Raw genomic sequence first — 25,951 nt, 5'->3', positions numbered from 1 at the left:
CCCCATCAGAAGCAACCTAAACTTTGAGTTAATCATTCCCTTGCTTTTCTTTATAGTTTTACTAGCTATAAACGCATCTTTAGACAATACTGTTTAATTTTTCCTGTTTTGAACTTTTTGTAAGTGGAATTCCACTTAACAAAAATGTTTGTATGTTTGTAATTTGTTTCTTTCAACATTCCTTTTTTGAGATTCATACATGTTGGCACATGTAGTTGCAGTTCATTTACATTGCTATTTAAAATGTCACTGCATGAATATACCTTAATTTATTTATTCATTCTACTACTGAAAGGTATGACGATGGAATAATGTTGATTGAATGACACATTTGTGATATAGTTTGTCTAAGGTATATACCTAGGAGTGGAATTCTCGGGTCCTGAGATTTGCACATGTGCAACTTTATCACATAATGCCAAAGTCTGTTCCAAAGTGTTCACATAAATGAACACCCCAATGAGTTTTGGATGAGAGTTGCACTTCCTGCACATGCTTACCAACACCTGGTATTTTCTAGATTGTATTAGTTTTATTTACTTTTTACTTTTTTATTTTTGTTGTAGATATACACAATACCTTTATTTTATTTATTTATTTTTCTCTGGTGCTGAGGACAGAACCCAGTGCCTCACACATGCTAAGCAAGTGCTCTACCACCAAGCTACAAGCCCAGCCCAAGATCTTATTAGTTTTATAGCAAGCCTAAATACTATTTTATTATTATTTTAAATTGCATTTCCCTGATTATGAATGGGTATCTTTCATTTCAACTACTGGCCATTTGAATTTTTTTCTTTTAATAAATGCCTTTCTAGGTTATGACCTTTATTTCTATTGGTCTAGTCCATAAACTAGAAAAGGGACTTATTAAAAGAGAAAACATGGGCTGGGTTTATGGCTCAGTGGCAGAGCGCTTGCCTAGCACATGTGAGGCACTGGGGTCGATCCTCAGCACTACATAAAAATAAATAAAAGTATTGTGTCGGGCTGGGGATGTGGCTCAAGCGGTAGCGCGCTAGCCTGGCATGCGTGCGGCCCGGGTTCGATCCTCAGCACCACATACCAACAAAGATGTTGTGTCCGCCGAGAACTAAAAAATAAATATTAAAAATTCTCTCTCTCTCTCCCTCCTCTCTCACTCTCTCTTTAAAAAAAAAAAAAGTATTGTGTCTATCTACAACTAAAAAATTTATTTAAAAAGAGAAAACATAACCTTTAGTGGTTATTTTTATGACTTTTCTTTTCACTTTTAATACTATTTTAATAAATGGAAGTTCTTAGTTTTAATATAATCTGATTACCAATATTTTCCTTTATCTATGACATATACTTTGTGTCTTGTTTCAGAAATTCATTACTATCCAGAGATCAAGATAGTATCTTATATTTTATTCTAATTTTTTTTATTTTTGATTTTTCACATTTATGTTTTGAATTCACCTGGGTTTTTTATGTATGATATGAAAGTTTCAATGTACTATTTTTCACATGGAAAAACTAATCATCTCAGCACTATTTTTGAAAAGTACACTTTCTTCATTAATGTAAAATGTCATTTCTATCACATATCCAATGTCCACATACATGTAATCTTATTTTTGAGCTCTCTTTTCAGTTTTCTCGTTCCACTGCCTTAGTTCATATTAATTACTATGGTTTTATAATAAGTCTTAACATCTGAGTCAGCATATTTTCCCACCTTGCTCTTTGAGAGTTCCTTGGATATTCTTGGCTTTTTGTTCTTTCCTGTAATTTTAATTCCTAAATACTGTGTACATTTTTATGCAATTTTAAATCCTATATTTTTACTTTAATTGGGCTGTTATATAAAGATGCAACTGGTTTTTATATATTGATTTTTGTTTCCAGCAACATTTCTAAACTCATTTGTCAATTCTAACAATATTTCTATATTTAAACTTTAGGATTTTCTATAACCACAGTCATAGTTTTGGCTCTAATCACGGTTTTCTTCCTTCCCTATTCTTCCACCTTTTATTTGTTTTTCTTGGGTTACTGGGTTGCTGGATTCAGTATAAAGTCTAGTACAATGTTGAACAAAGACAGTAATAGTGATCCCTTATCTAATTCTCAGTCTCAAAGAGGATTCTTTCTTCTACCTTTAAGTAGAATGTTACCGTGTGGGTTTGTGTAGATACCCAACTACAAATTCTTACTTTACTTTGTGTTAATCACAAAAGAGAATATCAAAAAAATAAAATAAATCATAGCATATTTTTAACAATTTTATTACAGTACAATTTATATTCCATGAATGTCTTTCATTGTAAAAGTACAGCTCAATGTACAACACATTTTGTAGTTATTTTTAAAAGCTGGAAAAATCCCTTTAATATCACAAACCCTATAAAATAACATTTCATTAGCTACCTAACACACCTACAGCATAGTGTCACACAATGTTGAATGAAATTGACACAGCAAGTGATAGGAGCATTTCTGGAAGCCATTCTTACACTAAAGTAGCTAGAAATCAGTTAACTATACAAAGAAGTGTCAGAGAACCACACAGGGTATATTCTCCTAAACCCAAACTAAATGTACCACCAACCCAACTTCCTTCAGGTGTCTTCTGAAATGCTTGTGACCATTCCAGGATCACTAGATGTGAAGGGAAGTGTAACAGGGAATTTAGAGTGGAAAGAGGCAGTCATTTTAACCACTTGTCATGAAAACATCTTACTTTTGAAAATTTTATTAAAACACATGTTATGGCAAAGACCATACCTTTTAAAAGAAACTAAAGGTTTTCTGTGGGAGGGTGACCAGGATGGTATAGTGATTTAAAAGCATCTGTATTAGAAAGAGTTAAATATTTGGGAGAATTTGGCCTGGAGAAAAGATTTGTCATGGACAAATGACAAATCATGGACACTTTTTCAGAGGTTTAGATTGTGTTGTATGTGGACCCAAGGAATCTACTTAAGAATTGAGGCTCTACAATATCAAGCCCTTTCAAACAGAAGCATGGGAAGAAGAAGGCATCTATGACCAAACTCTCAGGTTCCATTGGGGAGGTAATGGCCAGCCAAGACAATTCATTCAGCCAACCCAGAAGTTTTACCAAATTCCACAAGCTCAGGAATAATAAGAGAAGAGTCTTTGTGAAGAAAGGACTGAAACATCCTGGTCAAAATCTGCTGATACACCATCTACTTTCTCTGCAGATTAAGATGCAGCCATGGTGGATATTTTGATTTAGAAAGAAAAAACAGATTTTTAGGGGAGAAAACTTCAGCCTATAAAGAATGGGGGGAAATACTGAGTTAAATGACACAACTAACTTTTACAAGTGAAAGGAAGAATTTTTTTCTTCTGCCATCAATAAAACCATTGTGATATTATATAAAAAACAGATGCTCTAAAGTAACACATTTTGTTCAATATAAAACAATTTTCTAAAACAGATGTTCAAAGAAGTAAAGATAGGGACTTTCCTCTTACTGGAGATGTCTAAGGAAAAATGGACAATCCCTTGCTAGCTGTTTTAGAGTAGAAATATCATCACCAAATGGACAGTTAATTAAATATCTTTTAAGTATACTCCAACCTTGAGATCCTGTAATTCATAAGAGAATGACATATAATCCAGATGAAACTTTATATTTTATCTAAAGGATTATAAATACCATGCTGAAATGGATCTTTATGTCTGTGGATAGGGGCCCCCATTCCCAATATCAAAGTACTAGAAAGTCAATTGATAAGATGGTGAGCATGGAATTTGAACTAAGACAACCAGATGATCATAATGGAAAACTGCTACTAAGTGACTGCAGCAGGATCAGTTGAGCCTTTTCAAAATAAAATTATACCAGTTACTTCAAATAAAATATTCATGCCTCAAATCTAGACACACCAAAATGTTTTACTGTCAACTCTCTTTTGTATAAATTCTGTAAGAATTGCTTTCCTTCTGTTAGCTTCAGACATATAATAGTCTCCCTCCACCCTGTGTTGTTTCACCTGACTGTCTTAGTGTTTGCATTTCCCAGGTTTATAGATTATTTGACATTGATTAAATTTGAGGTTGACTGCTTCCTGGAGATATCTAGGGAGTATTTAAATGTCATCAGTAACTTATCCACAGTCATAACATAGGCTGCAGTATTTTTTGAAAGACTTCCTATAGACGGTTGATCCCACCCATGGTAGATGAATTCTTGTAAGTTGTAAACAAAGAGCCCTTCCCTGTCTTACCTGTACTATCTTCTTCCTGATCACTTGTCTTGGTTGTCATTTGTCCTAAACTTACCTTTGCAGTTACAATTCTTGTACACCTCTTCCAGGAATTAATATGTAACAGATGGTATTGAATTACTTTTCAGTTTAAACATGTGCTTAAGACACCAAAAACAATTCTTTTAAAAATTTTTAAAGGAATTTGATAGATGGCATTTTTTAAAGAAAATTTTAAGTAGTCATGATGTAAAAAAAGTGGTATTTCAATGTACTTATTTTATTGTTCAATTGGAATTCATAGAAGATGGTGTCGGGAAGACATTTTTTTTTCCTTTTAGATCTTAGAGCCTTTAAAGGTATTAATGTGGCCTTGATCACAGTGTCCAAAGTGAAACATCTCATAAAATAAGAGTGATTAATGCATGCGGTATCATTTAAAATAAATTATTTTCAGTATCATCAAACTAGCCAGTCTTAAAGACAACACAATATGATGGAGCTGGGTTTGGCCTCCAGCTCCCCACTTCTTACTAATGCTGCCTTAGAAAAGTCTAACTCTGCTAGATTTCAGTTCCTTCATCTGTAACTTAGTGTACTGGATGGATAAAATATCCAAATAGCAACCTATATTTTCATTGGTTCTTTTTGGTTATACATGACAGCAGAATCTATTTTGATATAAATATACAAGCATGGAATATATCTTCCTCTAGCTAGAGTCCTATTCTTATGTATATACATGGTGGTGGAATTCATTGTGTAGTTTTCATATATAAACATGGGGAAATTATGTCAGATTCATTTCACTGTCTTTTTTTTTTATTTACCCCTCCCTTCCCTCCATTCCCCATTGTTTAACCTACTGCAATTCTATTCTTCCCCACACTGACCCCCTTACTGTGGTTTAGCTTCCATATATCAGAGAAAACATTAGACCTTAGGATTTGAAGGACTGGATTATTTCAGTAAGCAAAATAGTCTCCAGATCCATCCATTGCTGGCAAATGTCATAAAGTCATTCTTCTACATCACCGTACTATGCTACGTTTTAAATCCTTTAGGTATAGAACAAGGAGTGGGATAGCTGGGTCAAATGGTGGTTCCATTCCAAGTTTTTTGAGGAATCTCCATAGTGTTTCCAGAGTGATTTGACCAATTTGCAGTCCCACCAGCAATGTATGAGTGAATCTTTTTCCCCACATCCTTGCCAATATTGGCCTATATTGACAGACAGAAGTCAGAGTGGTTGTAATGAAGAGGTAGTGAGGCAGTATAGTATAGTGGTAACATTCATCTTCTATGAATTTGAATTTAAAATAATTATAAACAATAAAATAAGTACAATAAAATACAACTTTTTTTCCTAATTTTTAACATGGCAAAGGGGAATGAAGATCAGAAACAGATTCCGGAACCATTCTACCTAGGTTTGAAGTCTGCCTCATTATACTTACCTGCAAAATAAGTTGTTGTGGTAATTAAATGAGTTAAAACATGTACAGCAAATAGAGCAGTACCTGACATATAAAAAGCACTCCATAGCTGTTTGCTGTGATGATGATGATAATGATGGTAATCTCTACAAAAATATAAGCAGAGGAGCTGGACTCAGTGGCACTTGTCTGTAATTCCATCCACTCAGGAGGTTGAGGCAAGAGAATCACAAATTCCAAGAGAGCCCCACCAACTTAGTGAGGCCCTATCTCAAAATTCAAAAACAAAAAGTTTTGGGATGTGGTCCAGTGGTAGAGTACCCTTAAATTCAATTCCCAGAGCAACAACAATAATAATAATAGGAAGAAGAAAAAGAACAAGAAGAGGAACCAAACCCAATGTTACTCTTTTACAGTCGAAAAAAGAAACAGAAACCATAGGTCAGAGACCATAGGGAGCTGGGGTTGTGGCTCAATGGTAAAGCACTTGCCTAGCATGTGTGAGGCCCTGAGTTCAATTCTCAGCACTGCATATAAATAAATAAAAAAATAAAGATCCATCAAGAGCTAATATATATATATTTTAAGAGAGACCATAATTACATAAGCTGTAAGATTATGGAATTTTCATCATTCTCTTAAATCTGTCGATCACTTGTTTTATCCAGAGTTTAGCAGATAAATCTTAAAAGAGTTTGTGTGTTTGGCTTCAATGGCAACCAAGAAAGTGTGCAGGTGGAGAAACTGTCTCATTCTGAAGCTAGGCTTTGACAATTACTAAAAGGAGAGAAAACAGGTTGTGCCCTGTAGCTGGAAAGAATATAGAACATGGGAAGTGGCCCTAGACTTGGAAAGGGGCCTGTGGACTCAGTAGTAGAAATATACATGTGGTTCTGTCTTTCCTACTTCCCTCACAGAGCTGTGTTAAGCATCAAATGAGCTAATGTGTACAACAGTGCTTTTTAAACTGCTATGTGTTACAGACACATCATTTGAATAGCACTGAGTACTTTCAGGTTACAACTCCTACACTGAAAATCTGCACTCAAAAGTATGTATGTAAAGCTGGACATGGTGGCACACTCCTGTAATCCTAGCAACTCAGAAGGCTGAAGCAGAAGGATTGCAAGTTCGAGGCCAGACTCAGCAAACTAGCAAGGCCCTGAGCAACTTCATGAGAATCTATCTCAAAATATAAATAAATAAATAGTGGTAAAGTGCCCCTGGGTTCAATCCCCAGTACCCCCCTGAAAAAGTGTGTATATAAGACTTATTTAGCCCCAAAACAAAATTCAGGTCTCGCCTCTTGCCCCACAGTATGGAGGATCAAACCCAGGGCCTTTCTCATGTTAAGCAAGTGCTCTATAACCAAACTGTATCCCCAACCTTTTTTTTTTCCGGTGGACACAACATCTTTATTTTATTTTTATGTGGTGCTAAGGATCGAACCCAGCGCCCTGTGCATGCCAGGCGAGCACATTACCACTTGAGCCACATCCCTAGCCCCAGCCCCAACCCTTTTAATATTTTATTTTGAGACAGAGTCTCCCTAAGTTGTCCAGGTTGCCCTTGAACTTATGATCCTCCTGTTTCAGCCTCTAGAGTAACTGAAATCACAGGTGTGGGCCACCATGCCCTGCTGGTCTCACCCATTCTAATTGATTGAGCAAGTTCCACCTCTTCCAGGAAGCTTTCTCTGACCATCTCAGTAATCATACCACACCCTCTTCTAATTTTCATAGCAAGAGTTCCTCTTAGCTCTTCTGCAGCCTTTGAAATCTTCTGTTATTTACCTTTTTCTTAATGAGTCCTTTATCATCCACATTGCCCCTTAAAACAGAACACAAAGCTCTCTATGTACATTAGTTGTTCAATAAACATTTGACACGTTGTGGTGTGGTAAGCAGAACTATGTTTCTCCAAAAATTTCCACATCCTAAATCCTGGAACCTGTAATAATGTGACCTTTGGCAAAGGGGAATATAGGTTGCAGGTGGAATTAGGGTGAGTATTCAGCTGTCCTCAAACTAGGGAGCTTATTGTGGGTTATATGAATGGACCTAACATAATCACAAGAATCTTGAAAAAATAAAAAAGGGAGGCAGGAAAGGTCAGAGTAATGTGAAATCAGAACCACAACCTGCTAGTGCTAACTCTGAAGATAGAGAAAGGAATCCAGGAGCCAAGGAATATAGGTATTCTCTAAAAACTGGAAAAGGAAAGGATATTGATTCTCCCCTAGAACCTCCAGGAAGAAATACAGCCTGCCAACACCTTGAGTTTACCCCCAGTGAAGTCCATTACAGACATCTGACATCTAGAATTGTAAGATAATAAATTTATGTCATTTTGAGTCACCAATTTTGTAGTAATTTGTTATAGGAGCAATAGAAAACTAATACAGGTGATAAGAAAGGACTTTGCTACAACCGTATTTACTGCCTCCAAACTTCTGGCTTCATCCGGGACAGTAGACAAAGCTGCAATTTGACAGAGCTGAAGACTGATAATCTACAACCTCTACTATGAACATGCTTGAAAATCAGGATGTATTAAATTATGGGCCTTTTAAATAAGGAAATGCAACTGCTTTTATAAAACATTTCCCTTGTAATTCAGTCCCCTCCTCTAATTTCCTCCCCTTCTCTCTCCCCCCTGTTCACTTCCCTCTACTCTACTGATCTTTCTTCTATTTACTTATAGTTTTTTTTTAAAAAAAGACTAGCATCTTTTGGATGTACATGATGGTGAGATTCACTGTGGTATATTCATATATCATAGGAAAGTTAGGTCAGATTCATTCCACTGTCTTTCCCTATCCCATCCCTCCTGCATTCCCTTCCTTCCCCTTTGTCTACTCCACTGATTTTTTCTTCTATTTTTTTATCTCCCACTTTTTTTATTAGCTTCCACATATCAGAGAAAACATTCAACCTTTGACTTTTTGGGACTAATAGTGGGATTCATTATGCTATGTTCATAAATGCACATAATTTGCTCCATCTCCTTCCCAATGCCTTTTCTTTCTCTCCTCTTTTCTTTTTCCAGCATCCATTTGCTCTACTGATCTCCCTTCTTTTGTTATTATTATTAATTAGTGAATTATCATTTAATATATATATGTGTGTGTGTGTATATATATATATATATATATATATATATATATATATATATATATACATACATATACACACACACACACATACACACACACTGGTTTGGAGCTCTTCACCATGGGTCATCAAGGTCTCTTGATTAAACAAACAAATCAACAACAACAACAAAAAAAAAAAAAGAAGAATTGTGCTATGGATAGAGAGGAGGTGCCCTGAAACTCAAGAAAGACTTGGAGTAGGGAAGAGGAAAAAGAATCACTGGATGGATTAGGGAAAAGGGCTCCAGGTGCTCTAGGGCTCACTCCTAGAATGCCATCCTCACACCTATTAAATGTAGTAAGAGAAGAGTCATGTTAAAGGACAACAGCTGTACCCAGGACCCCTACTTCCTGGTCCTCCAATCTGCACATGAACAAAAACATGGCTATTCTGCTTCAGCTCTTTATGAGTTAATCATTCTGTGGAAGGGAGCAAAGCCTAGACTTTGATAAGGTTTTATTGTGGTAAAATACATATAAAATACATAATTTTTATCATTTAAAAGTGTACAATTTGTGATATGTAGTACATTCACAATGCTGTGCATTTATTGCCAGTATCTGCTTGTAAAACAATTTCATCAACATGAATGGAAAACCCATACCCATCAAGAAATTGGTCCCTTACAAGTGTGGTGGTACACGACTATAATGTCAGTGGCTTGGGAGGCGGAGGTGGGAGGATCACCAAGTTCAAAGCCAGCCTCAACAACTTAATGAGGCCCTAAGCAACTCAGCAAGACCCTGTCTCTAAAAAACAGACAAAAAGGGCTGGGGATGTGGCTCAGTGGTTAAGTGCCCCTGAGTTCAATTCCTGGTGGAAGGAAGGAAGGAAGGAAGGAAGGAAGGAAGGAAGGAAGGAAGGAAGGAAGGAAGGAAGGGAGGGAGGGAAAAGATATCACTCCCAATTCCCACCTCCCTAGCAACCGTTTTTAGCTTTCTGGTCTGAATGGATTTGTCCATTCTGGGCATTTCATGTAAAAGGAATCATATAATATATAATCACATATGACCTTTTATGTCTGGTTTCTTTCCTTTAGCATTAGGTATTCAAGCTTCATCCATGTTGTAGCATGTATCAGAACTTCCTTTTCTATGATGAATAATATTACTTTCTATGGATATACCAAATTTTGTTTATTCATCCATTTATGGCACATTTGGGGTCTTCCATTTATTAACTATCATGAATAGTTCTGCTATTGACATTTATACATGTTTTTGTTGGAATACTTTTTTCAGTTCTTTTGGGTATATACCTAGGAGTGAAATTAATATGGTAATTCTGTTTAATTTATTGAGGATATGCCAAACTATTTTCCATAGTGGTTGCACCATTTTATTTACAAAAAGATTTTGCTTTGTCACTAACCACCTAGCCCATGCAGATGTATTTCTACAATAACAACAAATGCCCATTGTTGGGGGCGATACTCCTCCTTAGGTCTCTTTGCTCCTAAAAATCTTGATGGCCATGCCAAGAAATGCAAGGCCCTAAACCACTTTTTACTCAAGCCATTTCTCAAGTTCAATTTTCAGTTAGCAGCCTTGAGAGATGAAGTAATATTTCCACACAAACAGTGGGCTTGCTTCTGCTTGCTATAAATCAGTGAATTCCTCAAGCTGAGTGTATCTCTGCCACAAAGCAAAAATATTCTGTGTGTAGCATCCACCTGGCCCTCCTTTACCCTGAGGACATCTCCCCTGTGGGATTTGAAAGGCAGGAGAAATCATTTCAAATCAACTTGAAGTTCATGCTACTTGCTGTGCTATGGGTAATACATTCCTTAATCTTTGACCCAGGAGTCTTATGTCTTTGCCGGGATTCACGACACAAGGAGTTTCACTTCCTAGCTTAAAAGTAAGGTAGAAACCCCAGACCCTTCAGTTCTTAATACTTATAAGTCTTCAATGTCTATCAGGGTTATGAAGATGAGCTTCCACATCTGTTCTAGAGGGGCTTGAGAACTAAGCAAGCTTAAATGCCAGGACTGGGACACAGCAATATGGTCTTTAAAAATGTCTTTCCAGACAGGCATGGTGGTGCATGCTTGTAATCCCAGCAGTTCAGGAGGCTGAAGCAGGAGGATGGCGAGTTCAAAGCTAGCCTCAGCAACAGTGAGGTGCTAAGCAACTCAGTGAGACCCTGTCTGTAAATAAAATACAATAAAAGGGCTGTAGATGTGCCTTAGTGGTTAAGTGCCCCTGGGTCCAATAGCCAGTACTCACCCCTCAAAAAATGTGTTTTCATGAATTGTTATTTGATTATCTACAATTTATTTTTCTGTACAATTATTAATAATATCTTGTTTTATTACCTAACATTGCAAATGGTACTTTTAATTTCATTTTTTGTCACCTACATAGGATTTTATTGATATATATATATATATATATATACTTTATTTCTAGGAACGTAGTTCAATTCTCCTTCATTTTAGGGGGTGGTGCATACCAACTATAGAACCACATCCCCAGCACTATTTTGTATTTTATTTAGAGACAGGGTCTCACTTGTTGCTCAGTACCTCTCTTTTGCTGAGGCTGGTTTTGAACTTGTGATCCTCCTGCCTCAGCCTCACGAGCCACTGGGATTACTATGTGTTCACCACATGCTCAATACTCAATTCTCCTTATAACTTAACTGAACTTTCTTTTGAACTGTACAATATGAAAATTAACTGAAGTCCATGGTCATTTTGTTAAAAATTATTATTAATGCAGACTACAAAATATATTTTTTAAGTTTATGAAGCAAAACAGAAGAAAAGAAGTCCTAGGTGATAAAAAGTAGGGGATCTAACAAACCATGCTATATGATCTTTTGATGACTTGTATTTTTCATAGAGAACTGAATTTTACATTGAATAAATATTAGATTATTAATAAATTATTTAATAAATAAACAAATAACTATTGGATACCTGTTCCATACAAGATGTGGAGAAGTCAAACATGAATACAACATAGACTTTTTATTTGGGGAGTTCACAGTACATAGCAGGAGGGATGCAATGATCTCTAATGTTCTCTTTGTACAGAAGCCACTGGTTTTATGTCCACCATTCAGTTATCCCTTTAGGATTCAGTGTTTTTTCCTTTATTGTTATTTATTTACTCCCCTATGACTCCAAAAACAGAAACCAACTCAACATACTACAAGAAAAAATGGGGCATATTTTGAGGTGGATTTCCTCTCTCCTTTCTATGTTTTCCTTTTCCTCTCTTCTCTATATTTTTTCTTTTCCTTCACCATCTTGCTTTTTCCTGACCCCTACTTGACTTCATGGCATCCTTTTACTTTCAGCTCTAGTGCTGACAAGCTCTGTCTCTGTTCCTCAATTCCTGATTGTTACCTTATGGTGGTGAAGGGGTGAGGAGTTGTTCTTCTGTCCAGGAGAGAGAGAGGGAAGTAATTCATCAACCCATTCTCATATTTTCATACAGTGCATGTCCAGAGAGAAAGGAAGCTAGGAGAGGTCAATTTGAAGGTGAGGCAAAACCATAAAGATCTGTAACAGATGCATCTGGCAAAAAAAGGTAGTTAGAATAGGGTGCTGCAGCAGAGCACTCTGAAAAACAGCAGAAGAGGAGTGAGTTGGGCATTGGGAAATGGACTGGAGCCAAAGTAAGTGCCTAAAGGGGGAAGAGTAAAGACCCATTTGATTCACCCCAATTCTCTCCCCAGAACCACTGACTTAGAACTGTCATTTCAACAGGATCACCAGGTGATTTATGTGCATTGCTCTAAGGGGTCCACAACCCACAAGGACTTAAAACTGCTGACTTAAACAGGTTGGGGGAGACTCAATGGAAGAAAGTTGGGAACTGATCTCAAAAAATGGTTTAAGTTCCCTTTTCCCTTTATTTAGAAGATTTGTCTTTTTTTATCTTTTGGGGATTGGACCCAACAATATTCTACAACTGAACTACATCCCAAGCCTTTTTATTTTTTGAGACATTTTTTGCTAAGCAGCCAAGGCTGACATTGAACTTGTTATCCACCTGCCTCAGCCTCCCAAGTAGCTGGGATAACAGGCATGCTCCACTGTATCCAGCTAAGAAGATTTGCCTTTGAAGGGAAGTAGCTTTTAAACATCAAACTTCCTCCCTACTTTTAAAGGGAGGGATTTTTTTAAATCAACTTTCCTCCCCACCTTGCTTGAATCTTCACAAACAATCTCTCCAATTTTATTACAGGAAAGGCCCAATTTTAGTTAGATAAACATCAAAGATGTCGGTTAGAAACCTCTTTGTTAAGGAGATGGGAAAACAAACACCAATGAAAAAAAGCCAAGAGACTTTGTAAAGATAAATTTAGGGCTAGAGTTGTGGCTCAGAGGCAGAGTGCTTGCCTAGTACATGTGAGGCACTGGGTTTGATTCTCAGCACCACATATACATAAACAAAATAAAGGTCCATTGACAACTAAAAAAATGTTTAAAAAAAGATATCAATTTATCTTAGCACCTGTCATAGGTCCTACAGGCTGGAGCTGGGAGGTGTTTAGGTTTCACCTCTCTACTCTGAGGCAGGCCAGAACTCAAAGTCGACAACTCTTTAAAAACAAAGCAAAACAAAACAAAAAACTTATGAGAGACAAAATATAACCATTGCTTTGATTCAAGGTCTTACATTTTAAAATCTTAGATGGAAGTCCTCTTAGTTCCTTGGCCTTTTCTGAGTCCACTGATTCAATGGAAGGGATTCTCTTTTTTCCTAATAGGTAGTCGAGTCAGGCCCATTGATGTGTACCTCCTGGACCTGTAAAGAACTAGCAAGGCAGAAGAGACAGCAGGTGATGGACAATCTTTGAGTAAAGCCTGAAAACATCTCTCTCCTTGGAACTGATCCATTGATCCTATTTCTGCTGCTGCCAGGTGGTTTCCTGGTAGTACAAGTAGAGTGAAAACAGGTAAGTTTTGGAGAAAGGAGTAAAATTATTTTATTGTTTTATAATTGGTCCCTTAGATAAGATTGAAATATTCAAAGAGGGAGAGAAATGGGTATCTTCAGGAGTTTTAGATAAGCACCATTTCCCTCAGGGAAAACTTGATTCTATTGTACTTTCCAGAGACTCAATCAGAGAACAAAGTGAGCATTCAATCACTGTACATTCAAGAAATGTTTATTCTTTAATTTTTCATGGAATTTAAATTTTATTGAAGTAACAATATTATAAATTCAATAAATTTATATACATAGTGTATATATATATATATATATATATATATATATATATATATATATATCTACAGGAGTATATCATATAAGTATTTACAAAGCTTGTATGATCTGTGTTCATCTATCTTCTTTGGTTAATACATAATTGTACATGTAATAAACATTTATTAAATATTTGAACTGAAACAGACACTGGTTATGGACTGACACAGAAGTAAATAAGATGGAAAAGATTCTTGTCACCATGAAACTTACATTCTGAGTAAATGGTGTGATCAGGGAAGGCCTTATATGAGATGTGTTATAGATTGGATCTGGAATGCTCCCAAGCTCATGTGTTGGAAGCATGGCCCCCAATACAGCAAGGTCTGGAGGTGGAGCTTGTAGACAACAATTAGAGCTCTGACCTCATCAGTGAATTAATCCATTTGTTGGATTAATCCATTAGTAGCTGAATGAACTATTTGGAGGTGGGACTTAGTTGGAGGAAGTAGGTCACTTGGGCATGACAGGGAAGGGTTTATCTGGTCAGCCCCTTCCTCCCCTGGCTGCCGTGAGCTGGACAGCTTTCCTCTACCATGCCCTTCGACCATGTTGTTCTGCCTCATCTCAGAAGGTCCAGAGCAATGGAGTCAGCCATCCATAAACTGAGACCTCTGAATCCATGATCTTAAAATAACTTTTCCTCTCTAAGTTGTTTTTCTCAGGTGTTTTAGTCACAGAAATGCAAAGCTGACCGACACAAAAATTGATGCTGGGCGAGGTGACACATGCCTGCAATCCCAGCAGCTCAGGAGACTGAGGCAGGAGGATTGCAAGTTCAAAGTCAGACTCGGCAACTTAGTGAGGCCCTAAGCAACTTAGTAAGACCCTACCTCAAAATAAAAAATAAAAAGTGTTGGGGATTTGGTTCAGTGGCCAAGAGCCCCTGAGTTCAATCCCCAGTACCCCCCCAAAAATTTTTTTTTAAACTGCCATGTGGTCCAACTATCCTATGTCTCAGTCCATATTCAAAAGAAATTAAATCAGGATGCTGAAGTGAAAACTGTACTCCCATCTTTATTGTACCATTATTCACAAAAGCCAAGATATAAAATCAAGCTAAGTGTCCATCAACAGATGAATGAATAAAGAAAATAAACATAATGAAATACTATTTAGCCTTTAAAAAGAAGGAAATCCTGTTATATTTGTGAAAATTACAATTAAAATAACATTGAAAGAGCCTTCAAAATGGAGTTGGAAGGCCATCAAGGGAAAAGAACTTAATGTGTTCAGCTGCTGCCTAGGAATGTGAACTTCAGTAACCTTCTGACTGTAGGCATCTAAAAAATTTCATTGTATTGTACCCAGAGTCTTAAGATGTGTAATGAGAGGTTCTCAGACTCTTGTTTTATGAACATTTTTACTAAGTATATACATCATTATTTTCTTTATCTTCTATCAATTGCATAGCCCCTGCCATACAGCACCTGTTATTTCTCAATTTTAATGGAAGTACACTATAAAGGAATTTTTATAGTTTTGTACTGTTCCCACTTTCTCTGCCTTCTTTGGAACATTTATTCAGAACTATTTGAACCTGAGTCTCCTGAATTGCAATTCCTAACACCCCAAGTAAAGTCCTTTTTTGTTGTTGTTTTTGGTTTTGTTTTTATTTCTGCATTTTCCGAGTTTAGATTGATGAACATTGTGACAATATGGATGAACCTGGAGGAAATTATGTTCAGTGAAATAAGCTAGACACAGAAGGACAAATAGTGCATGTTCTCATTTACATGTGGAAACCTAAAAGATTGAATTCACAGAAGCAGAGAGTAAAATGGTGATTACCAGGGGCTGAAGTATAGAAAATGAGGAAATATTAGTCAAAGCTACAAGTTTCAGTTTAAAAGGATGAATAGATTTTGGAGACCTACTGTGCAGTGTGGTGCTATAGTTAATAATGTATTACATACTTGAAATTTCTAAAAGAATTGATCTTAAATATTTCACCATAAAAAATATATGTGAGGGGGCTGGGGTCGTGGCTCAGCGGTAGAGTGCTTGCCTAGCACATGTGAGGGGCTGGGTTCAATCCTCAGCACCACATAAAAATAAATAAATAAAATAAAGGTATTGTGTTTTATATATATATATATATATATATATATATATATATATATATATATATATACACACACACACATATACATATATATATAAAATGAATGTTAACTAGCTTAAGTTGATCATTTCACAATGTATACATATATCAAAGCATTACATTCTACACTATAAATATATACAATTATGTTGAGTATACTTTAATGAAGCTGGGGAGGGAAAAGAAACACATGTTAATATGCATAAATTATATCTTTAATATTTTGATGACTATTTTAACACAACCAGTTTTCATTGTAATCCTACATGTTTTATTTCATGTATTAAAAAATGACTCTGTAAACAGTTCACCAATTGGCCAAAGGAACCCATGGCACATGGAAAGTTTTGTTTGTTTGAAGGTGTTTTGTGGGTTTTATTTTAATATTTTAGCTTTGCATTAATAAGTAATTTTTGTAAGTTTTGTGTTTTCTGTTGCAAGCCTGTTTCCTAAACTGTTATACACACATGTGTATTCATGAGTACATATTTCTTTTTTTGAAAATTTTGGATTTTTTTAAAAATATATTTTTTACTGGCAGATGGACACAATATCTTTATTTTACTTATTTTATGTGGTGCCAGTGCCTCACACATGCTAGGTGTGTGAGCCACAAGCCAAGCCCATGTTGGATTTTTTAAATTTATTTTTTATGTTTTTATTAGTGTATTATAGTTATGCATAAAAGTGGAATTTAATGTGATACATTCATATACACATATAACATAATTTGGTCAATTTCTTTCCACGGTTCTTTCCCTTTCTCATCCCTCCTCCCTCTGCTTCAGTCCTTCTTTTATACCACTATTCTCTCTTCTATATTCATGAGATCTCCTTTTTTTATTCATTTTTTTTTCTTTCTAGAGTTTGCATATGAGAGAAAACATTTGATCTTTGACTTTCTGAGTCTGGCTTATGGCACTTGGCATGATGTTCTCCAGTTTCATAAGTAAATACCATAATTTCATTCTTCTTTATGGCTGAGTAGAATACCATTGTGTGTATATATACCACATTTTCTTTATCGACTTGTCTGTTGATTGGCACATGGGCTAGTTTCATAACATGCTTGGCTATTATGAATTGTGCTGCTATAAACATTAGTATGCATGTATCAGTATAGTATGCTGGTTTTAGTTATTTTCAATGAATACCAAGAGTGGTATCACTGAATCATATGTTTGGTCCATTCCTAGTCTTTGAAGAATCTTCATACTGCTTTCCAAAGTGGTTGTCTTAATTTGCAGTTCCACCAACAATGCATGAGTATACCTTTTTCTCCCTATCTTCTTCATTATTTATTGTTGCTTGTATTCTTGATGACTGCCATTCTAAGTGAAATAGAATCTCAGGAAAGTTTTGATTTGCATTTCCCTGATTGCTAAGGACGTTGAGCATTTTTTTTCATATATTTGTTGGGCATTTGCATTTCTTCTTTTGAGAAATGTTTATTTGGTTCTTTTGCCCATTTATCAATTAGTTATTTGGAGTTTGGGTGTTAAGTGTTTTGGGTTCTTTATATATTCTTGATTTTAATCCCCTGTTGGAAGAGTAGCTGGCAAGATTTTCTCCCATTCTCAAGCTCTCTCCACAACCTTAATTGTTTCCTTTGCTATGCAAGAAGCTTTTTAATTTAAAGCTGTTCCACTTTTTTTTTTTTTTTTTTTGGTACCAGAGATTTAACCCAGAGTGCTTTACCACTGGGCCACACTCCCAGCCCTTTTTATTTTATATTTTATTTTATTTATATTTTATATTTTATTTTAGAGACAGAGTCTCGCTACATTGCTTAGGGCCTCACTAAGTTGCTGAGGCTGGCTTTGAACTTGGCAATCCTCCTGCCTCAGCCTCTGGTGATGCTGGGATACAAGCGTGCTGTTCCACTTATTGATTCTATGTTTGATTTTTTTAAGAGTCTTGTTAAAGGGCTGGGGATGTGGCTCAAGCGGTAGCGCGCTCGACTGGCATGCGTGCGGCCCGGGTTCAATCCTCAGCACCACATACCAACAAAGATGTTGTGTCTGCTGAGAACTAAAAAATAAATATTAAAAAAATTCTCTCACTCTCTCTCCTCTCTCACTCTCTCTTTAAAAAAAAAAAGAGTCTTGTTAAAGAAGTAGGTGCCTGCACCAACATGTTGGAGTGTTGACCTTATGTTTTCTTCTAGCAGTTGTAGTGGCACAAGGAAAGTTCATGAACTCTTGATTTAGTGCAGGTTCAGATAGGAAAATGTAAACACTCTAGGGTATAACTACCTTCATGATGTAAACACCTGACTATGGTCTTCAAATGCTAACTAATCACTGCTGAATATGTATATCTTTTTAGTATAATTTATATGTTAACTAGAACTGTAAAAATTGTTTATCGATATGAATAAACATTACTTTTCCTTCAAAATACATGCCTAATGCACCCCTTATTCTTACCTCTACTGCCCCCACCCTGCACTAATTTTTCAAAATACCATTTTGTAGACAGATACAATATTTAATTAAATAATTGATTCTTTGAATCCAAGATGTCATGGGTTATAAGATCCAACATTCCTTAATACACCAAAAAAAAAAAAAATTGCTGCCAATTCAAACTGACATATTATTATGGTAAAATTCTCCCCAAATTCAGAGGTAATACAAAGTGAAAAAAGTAGATGAAATAAAGTATATCACAAAGAATTGATATCAAAGTGCTTTGAAGTAAATTATAGACAATATAAAATACTGTGCATATACAATATAACATGGTAAGGAGTGTGTTTTGTTTTCTTCACTTATGAAAATCAGAAGTTTATTTCTCAGGGCTGCCAACCTGCCACAAGATGGCGAGAGCTCCAAGGAAACATAGGGAGAGGCAGTGACTGGAAGTAAAGGCAAACACGTAGGTGAAAGATCAATAACAAAAACAATGATGGGTCTGTCATTTGGGAGCTTCCAATGGGTTTATTTCAAAGCTGATAATAATAAACAGAAAAGAAAGTACCTTAGGAGAGCATAAAGATGGACATTTAACATTCCATTTTGTCTTGTGTGTTCTGGGATCTGATTTCCAGACAGTGTGCATGGGCAACTAAACATGGTTGGTGGACTCATTGGCAATCAAGGCTGTTTAATGTTTCAGAACTTTCCTCAGCCCCTCGCTTCCAGGCTTGATAAGTGGTTCATAACAAGACAAGGCTAGCCACAAATTTTTCCTGATTACTATAAGGCAATGTATTTGTTTTTGGCACAGAATATGTAATAGGGAAAATAATAGGATGCAAGCTCTGGTATATTTCTGTAGGATGAGTAGTGAGAGAGGTCAAGTCTGTCTCGTGCCATAAAGGAATTACCACGAGAGATCCACAATGACTCTGTGGAGAAATATTAAGAGCCCTGGACTCTAATATATTGCTGCTTAGCATGCAAAATGGTGGAGGAGAATTTGTCAATATCTAGAAAATTACATATGCACACACTTTACTTCCTGGAAACTACTCCAAAAACATACTGAAAAAATGCAAAATGACATATGCCCTTTGCTGCTCTTCATTGACATTATTTATAATGTGAATAGACTAAAGAAACCCAATGTAGCCACACAATGAAGTAATACATGATTAAAAAAGGAATGAAGACAATCTTTGTATATTGACATGGATGGTCTTCAGGATAATATAAATGAAAAAAGGCAAGGTAGAAAACAGTTTTTATAGTGTGCTATCTTTTGTGTACAAAAGGAGAGAAATACACACACCTGTGTGTATATGTGTGTATGCATATTTGCTTATATTTTTAAATAGCAGAATGAGCTTTCTTATATATCTCCTCAATCTTCTCTGGAATTTTGTTCTTTATATAATGAGAGAGCTGTTGCTTGTAAGCATCTTTATCTTCTTCCACCAGGGAATGCATATAATCTGAAAAGTTATGATCCATGAAGTGCTTCCAATACACTTTTGCATTAAATTACTTGCTTTCAGAATCATAACCAGGAAATCATTTGGTACTCTGAGGGATAGACAAGCCTCTATCCACTGCTCTTGTCAGAGCTCCAAAAGTTTTATTGCCAATGGTATATCTCTCAAGGCCTGCATCCAAACAGCAAGTAAAGGTACAAAGATGATCATCAATGCTTTCCACATTGTATTTATCTCTGGTTACCTCCTCTTGGCCTTCACAGATATTGCCCATGACAACTTACTGAAAAGACTGATCCAGCAGCAGGCCCATACAAGATGCTGCAGCATAATCTCTCAAGCCAATATTCATGTCATATTTTAAAAAATATTTATTTTTAACTTTTAGGTGGACACAATATCTTTATTTTACATTTATGTGGTGCTGAGGATTGAACCCAGTGCCTCATGCATGCTAGGTGAGCACTCTACCACTGAGCCACAACCCCAGCCCCGATGCCATATTTTGATAGCTGGTATGCATAAGGTGCACATACTATCATATCCCCTTCTGTACATTCATTAGCAATATGACAAGTGATACCTCTATTAGTAAATGAATTACCATCTTGTATTCATGTATGTTGTACTATTCTTATCTTGGATCACTGAGGTTTTCACTGTGATCAAAAGACTCAACAAGAACAACTTAGGGGAGGGTAAGTTATTTTGGCTCACAGTTTCAGAGGTTTAGTCCATGGTCAGCCAAGTTCATTGCTCTGGGCCCAAGATGAGGCAAATCATCATGGTGGAAGAACATGGCAGAGAAGTGCTGCTTACCACAGGGCAGCCAGGAAGCAGAGAATGCAGCATGGGGGTGGGCAGGGAATGCCACAGGGAAGATGCACCCTTTCATAGCACACCCCCAATGATCCACCTCCTGCAGTCACATACCACCTACCTATGGGTATGACTCAGTACATTCAAACTAGGATGGACTGATTAGGTTCCAGCTCTTAAAGTCCAATCATTTCACTTCTAAATATTCCTGAATTAACACAGGAGCTTTGGAGGGAAACATCATATCCAAACCATAACAATCACCAAAGTTTCCAAATGCAGTAATCAATTTAATCCTCTCATCTTCTTCTAAATTTGACTTCGTATTTCTTAAAGTAGGCCTTATTCTTAATAACTTTAACAATCCCCGTCTACAGAACATACATATGTATGTTCTTGACAAAGACCTTCAGGCCCAGTAGTGGTACAGAGGGAAAAATATATTTCTTATTGTTAAAACATGTTCTTCCTAGCTCTTTTCCTTAAAAAGCCTGGAAACAATGACAACCTAACGGCAATAAAATGCTCTTAGGACCCAGGTTTTGTTCTTAAAACTTTTTTTTCCACTGAGAAAGAGCCAAAGTTCTTTGAATTAATGGCTATACAGGTCTGCAGCAGTAAACATACAAGATGAGCCTGGGAGATCTTGTAGCAGAAAGCAAGAAACTATCAAAGATTACTGGGTTTCTATCAAAAGAAAAAAAAAGGAGCCAATTTAAAGACGATTTAACTGATCAGTCATATGACAATTTGTGCAAAAAAATGGACACCTAATTTTAGTTCTTGCATGTTAAAAATGACATTCCCATCCTTACAAAAAATAAAAAGCTGGAGGTCACTAAAAATGGTGGAGAAGAGAATTCCAGGGTTCTTTCTCTCCACAAAGGAAACTAGTAAACTGGCAAATTATCACAATCCATTTTCACAAGAGAGAGCCTACAAAATGGGAAAAAAATCTACCTCACAGACCTCAAATAGAACACTAATCTCCAGGATATATAAAGAACTCAAAAACTTAACACCAAAAAAACAAACAACCCAATCAATAAATGGGCTAAGGAGCTAGAACAGACACTTCTCAGAAGAAGATACACAATTGAACAACAAATATATGAAAAAATGTTCAACATCTAAAACAATTAGAGAAATGCAAATCAAAACTAAGATTTCATCTCACTCCTGTCAGAATGGCAATCATGAAGAATACAAGCAGTAATAAGTGTTGGTGAGGATGTGGGGGAAAAGGTATACTCATACATTGCTGGTGGGACTGCAAATTGGTGCAACCACTCTGGAAAACAGTATGGAGATTCCTCAGAACACTTGGAATGAAACCACCATTTGACCCAGCTATCCCATTCCTCGGTTTATATCCTAAAGGACTTAAATTCAGCATACTTCAGTGATGTAACCACATCAATGTTTATAGCAGCTCAATTCACAATAGCTAAACTATGGAACCAACAATAGAATATTACTCAGCCTTAAAGAAGAATGAAATTATGGCATTGGCAGGTAAAAGAATGGAGCTGTAGAATATCATGCTAAGTGAAGTAAGCCAAACCCTAAAAACCAAAGGCCAAATATTTTCTCTGATAACTGAATACTGATCCATAATTGGGGCGGGTAGGGAAGAATGAAGGAATTTTGGATTGGGCAGAGAGGAGGTAAGGGGAGGGGGATGTGGGAGTAGGAAAGATGATGGAATGAGACAGACATTAGTACCCTATATACTTATATGACTACACTACCAGTGTGACTCTGCACCATGCACAGCCAGAGGAATGAGAAGCTGTGCTCCATTTCTGTACATTGTGTCAAAATGCATTCTACTGTCATGTATAACTAATTAGAACAATTTTTTAAATGAGGGGAAAAAAGAATCCATTTTCACAGAACTCTGGAATCTAGTTTAAAAAAAAAAAAAACTAAAGTCAATGAAGGGAAAGCTTAATGAAGAAAGAAGCTGTTGCCTTGCATGCTCACTGTCTCTCACTACCAGAGCAATGGCAGCTATAAAGATGGCACCTCCCACTCTCGGTGCAGGTTTCTTGTGCCAGAGGAAACCAATACAGACCTTACTCTCAAAGAATTGTGTGTGTGCATTTTGACCTGTCTGGTGGTTCCCTAAAGAAAGGGTACAAGGTTTTGTCTTTTACTCAGCTGACTCTAAACATTCCAAGGGCAGGATTTCAAGGCAAAAGTATTGGTTGCAGCAGCCTGTAACAAGAGATAGTTAACAGTTGTTAAGTAGACTAAAAGGCTTGGGAAGGAAGAGGCTTGGAAAAGAGATACATGGAGGAATAAGGCATTTTAAAAACTCCCACCTAAATGAAGGATATGAAAAGGCCATGCACATACCCACTGCAGAATGCATCATGCTCTGTAACAGCCTGAAAGCACCTTAAGCTTTTGCTACTGGTTGACAGAGAGTGATGACTAAGGCACAGATGTAAGTGGCCTGCCTAAGCATTGAAGGACTAATCCCCCACCAAAAAAAAAAAAAAAAAAACAGACAATACATATTTATAACTCACAAAACTGATAAAGAGAAAAAAATGAAACATTTATCTTGACTTTTCTGTATACATTGTGATTCAGAGTAAGCAAATAGCTAATGAGAATTTCCTATTTATAGAAGGATTGGAACTAATAAATGCAGAAGAAGTGCTCACATTAGAAAAATCACCATTTTACACTTTCTTATTGAAATAACAGATATATAGAGGGGTTTTTAGATAAAAAGTTGAGCCAGCCATGGCTATGCATGCCTGGAATTCCAACACCTTGGGAGGCTGAAGCAGGAGGATTCTGAGTTCAAGGTCAGCCTCAGCAACTCAGCAAGACCCTGTCTCAAAATAAAATATCTAAAAGGGCTGGAGATGTGGCTAAGTGATTAAGTGCCCCTGGGTTCAATCCCCAGTACCAAAAACAAACAAACAAAAAATAAATGAAAAGTCCATGGGAATCTTTATAATAGGGAGATAAGCTGGTATCACCTGAACCTACTAATGAATGTTAGCATCAATCAAAATGAGATAGGCAGACAAAATACACCTCCTCATGCACTGTGGTAGGAAGTACATGGCACCATTTATTAGGTATCCTTGCCTAAAAATTGACCATGAACCTAACCAAACCTCTAGATCTCACTACTGATTATTAGGAAATACAAGGGACAAAGGGCAAGTTAAACAATATCACCAGAAAGCAATTGACCAAATATAGTGCATCCAACACTCAACAGAAAAAAAAAATGACCCAATTTCTTCAACAAATCAGTGACATAGAAAAGGAAAGATATGAGATAGGAATTTGGGCATACCAGAAAATAAAGATATACTGAGTCACAAAAAAGAAGCACCCATGAGCTTTTGGAATGCAAGAAATGCCCATGAAACTGAAATGAAAAACAAGCAACTCCTGAGCAACCCAGCCTATGTCTTACCAGCAAAATGTAACACGATACAAGGGCAATGCACAAGTGCTAGAAAAACTGGTGTGAAATTGTGTGACTCCACCCAGACTCCTCCTCTAATCCAGCCTGAGCTACTTTCCCTTTATAAATACTAACACCCCAAACAAATGGGTTGCTGTCTCTCCCTCTGGAGATGGGCAGCTTTCTCCTTTGAAAATGTGTTTCTTGCTTTACCCACAAAGGCTTCTCTCCCTTGAGATAACCCACATCCTCCTTTAAATGTGTATCTGCTTCCCTACATAAGTCTATGTCTTTGATGGGCACCTGCTGAAATTCTCCTGAGTTGAGATGCCCCCCTCCAAGAATTCCTCCTGTGACAGATGGATTACTATAGAATAAGAGAGAACTAAGAAACATTATCAATTGTTAACAGTTTGGCTCTAAAATGTTTCCCAAAAGCTCATGTGTTGAAGGTTTGGTCCCCAATGCAACAGTGTTCAGAGGTGGGACCCTTCAGAGGTGATTGGATCCTGAGGGCTCTGACCTCATCAATGAATTAATCCATTTATTGATTCATAATTTGATGGGTTTTTTGGGGAGAAACTTTGTTATAAAAGTGAACTCTCTGCTTTCCAGCTGCCATGAGGTGTGCAGCTTTCCTCTGCTGCATGCTTCTGCCATGATGCACTGCCTTGTCAAAGACATAAAAATAATTAGAGACAATGGAATAAAACCTCTGAAATCATGACCCAAAATAAATCTTTCCTCCTTAAAATTTTATTGTCTCAGGTATTTTGTCACAGCAACACAAAGCTGGCTAACAAATAAATCATCTGCAATCAGTGGACCTTGTTTGGATCCTGATTTGAATAAACTATAAAAAAGACATCTTGAAAACAATTATGAATTGAATATGGACTGAGAATTAAGAAATTATTGCTGACTTCGGTCAACATGATAGCAGTATGATTTTTAAAACAAACTTATCAATTACAGATGTATACCAAAGTAATTTCTGTGAAATTTTCTTTAAAATCCTCCAGTCAGGTGAAAAGAAAAGGTGGACTGAAGAATAGATGAAATAATATTGGCAAAGTGATAATTATAGAAGCTGTGATGGTACATGGAGGTTCATTATATTATTCTTTCTTCTTTTATGTATACTTGATCATTTTTATAGTAAAAAGATAGAAAAAAATGCCTGTAATCCCAGCGGCTCAGAAGGCTGAGACAGGAAGATCATAAATTCAAAGCCAGCCTCAGCAGCAGTGAGGCACTAAGCAACTCAGTGAAAACCCTATCTTTAAATAAAATACAAAATAGGGCTGGAACTGTGGCTCAGTGGTTCAGTGTCCCTGAGTTCAATCCCCAGTATAAAAAAAAAAAAGATAGAAAAATAAGTCTGGAGTAGGAATATGAAGCCTGTATTCTATTCTTTAATTTGCCCTTAATTAATGGCCAAGTCATTTCACTACAGTACCTCAACTCCCTCCTCAGTAACACAGACATAATAACAAGTTAAAATTCACTGTGTCTATTATTAGTCCAGAGTTCTACCAAGTAGTGTACAAGAATAAAGAAAATGGATATATTTTACCTATATGCCTGCTTATTCTTGAAGCATCAGAGTGGGACAGGAGGACCAACAGGAGAAGAAACTGTGCTTTTGGAAATATAGAATATTATGAAAGAA

Source organism: Spermophilus citellus, assembly GCF_964194105.1.
Source record: "Spermophilus citellus genome assembly, chromosome: X".
Lineage (NCBI taxonomy): Eukaryota > Metazoa > Chordata > Mammalia > Rodentia > Sciuridae > Spermophilus > Spermophilus citellus.
The sequence above is the reverse complement of the archived record's forward strand: the minus strand, read 5'-3'. Positions refer to the sequence as shown.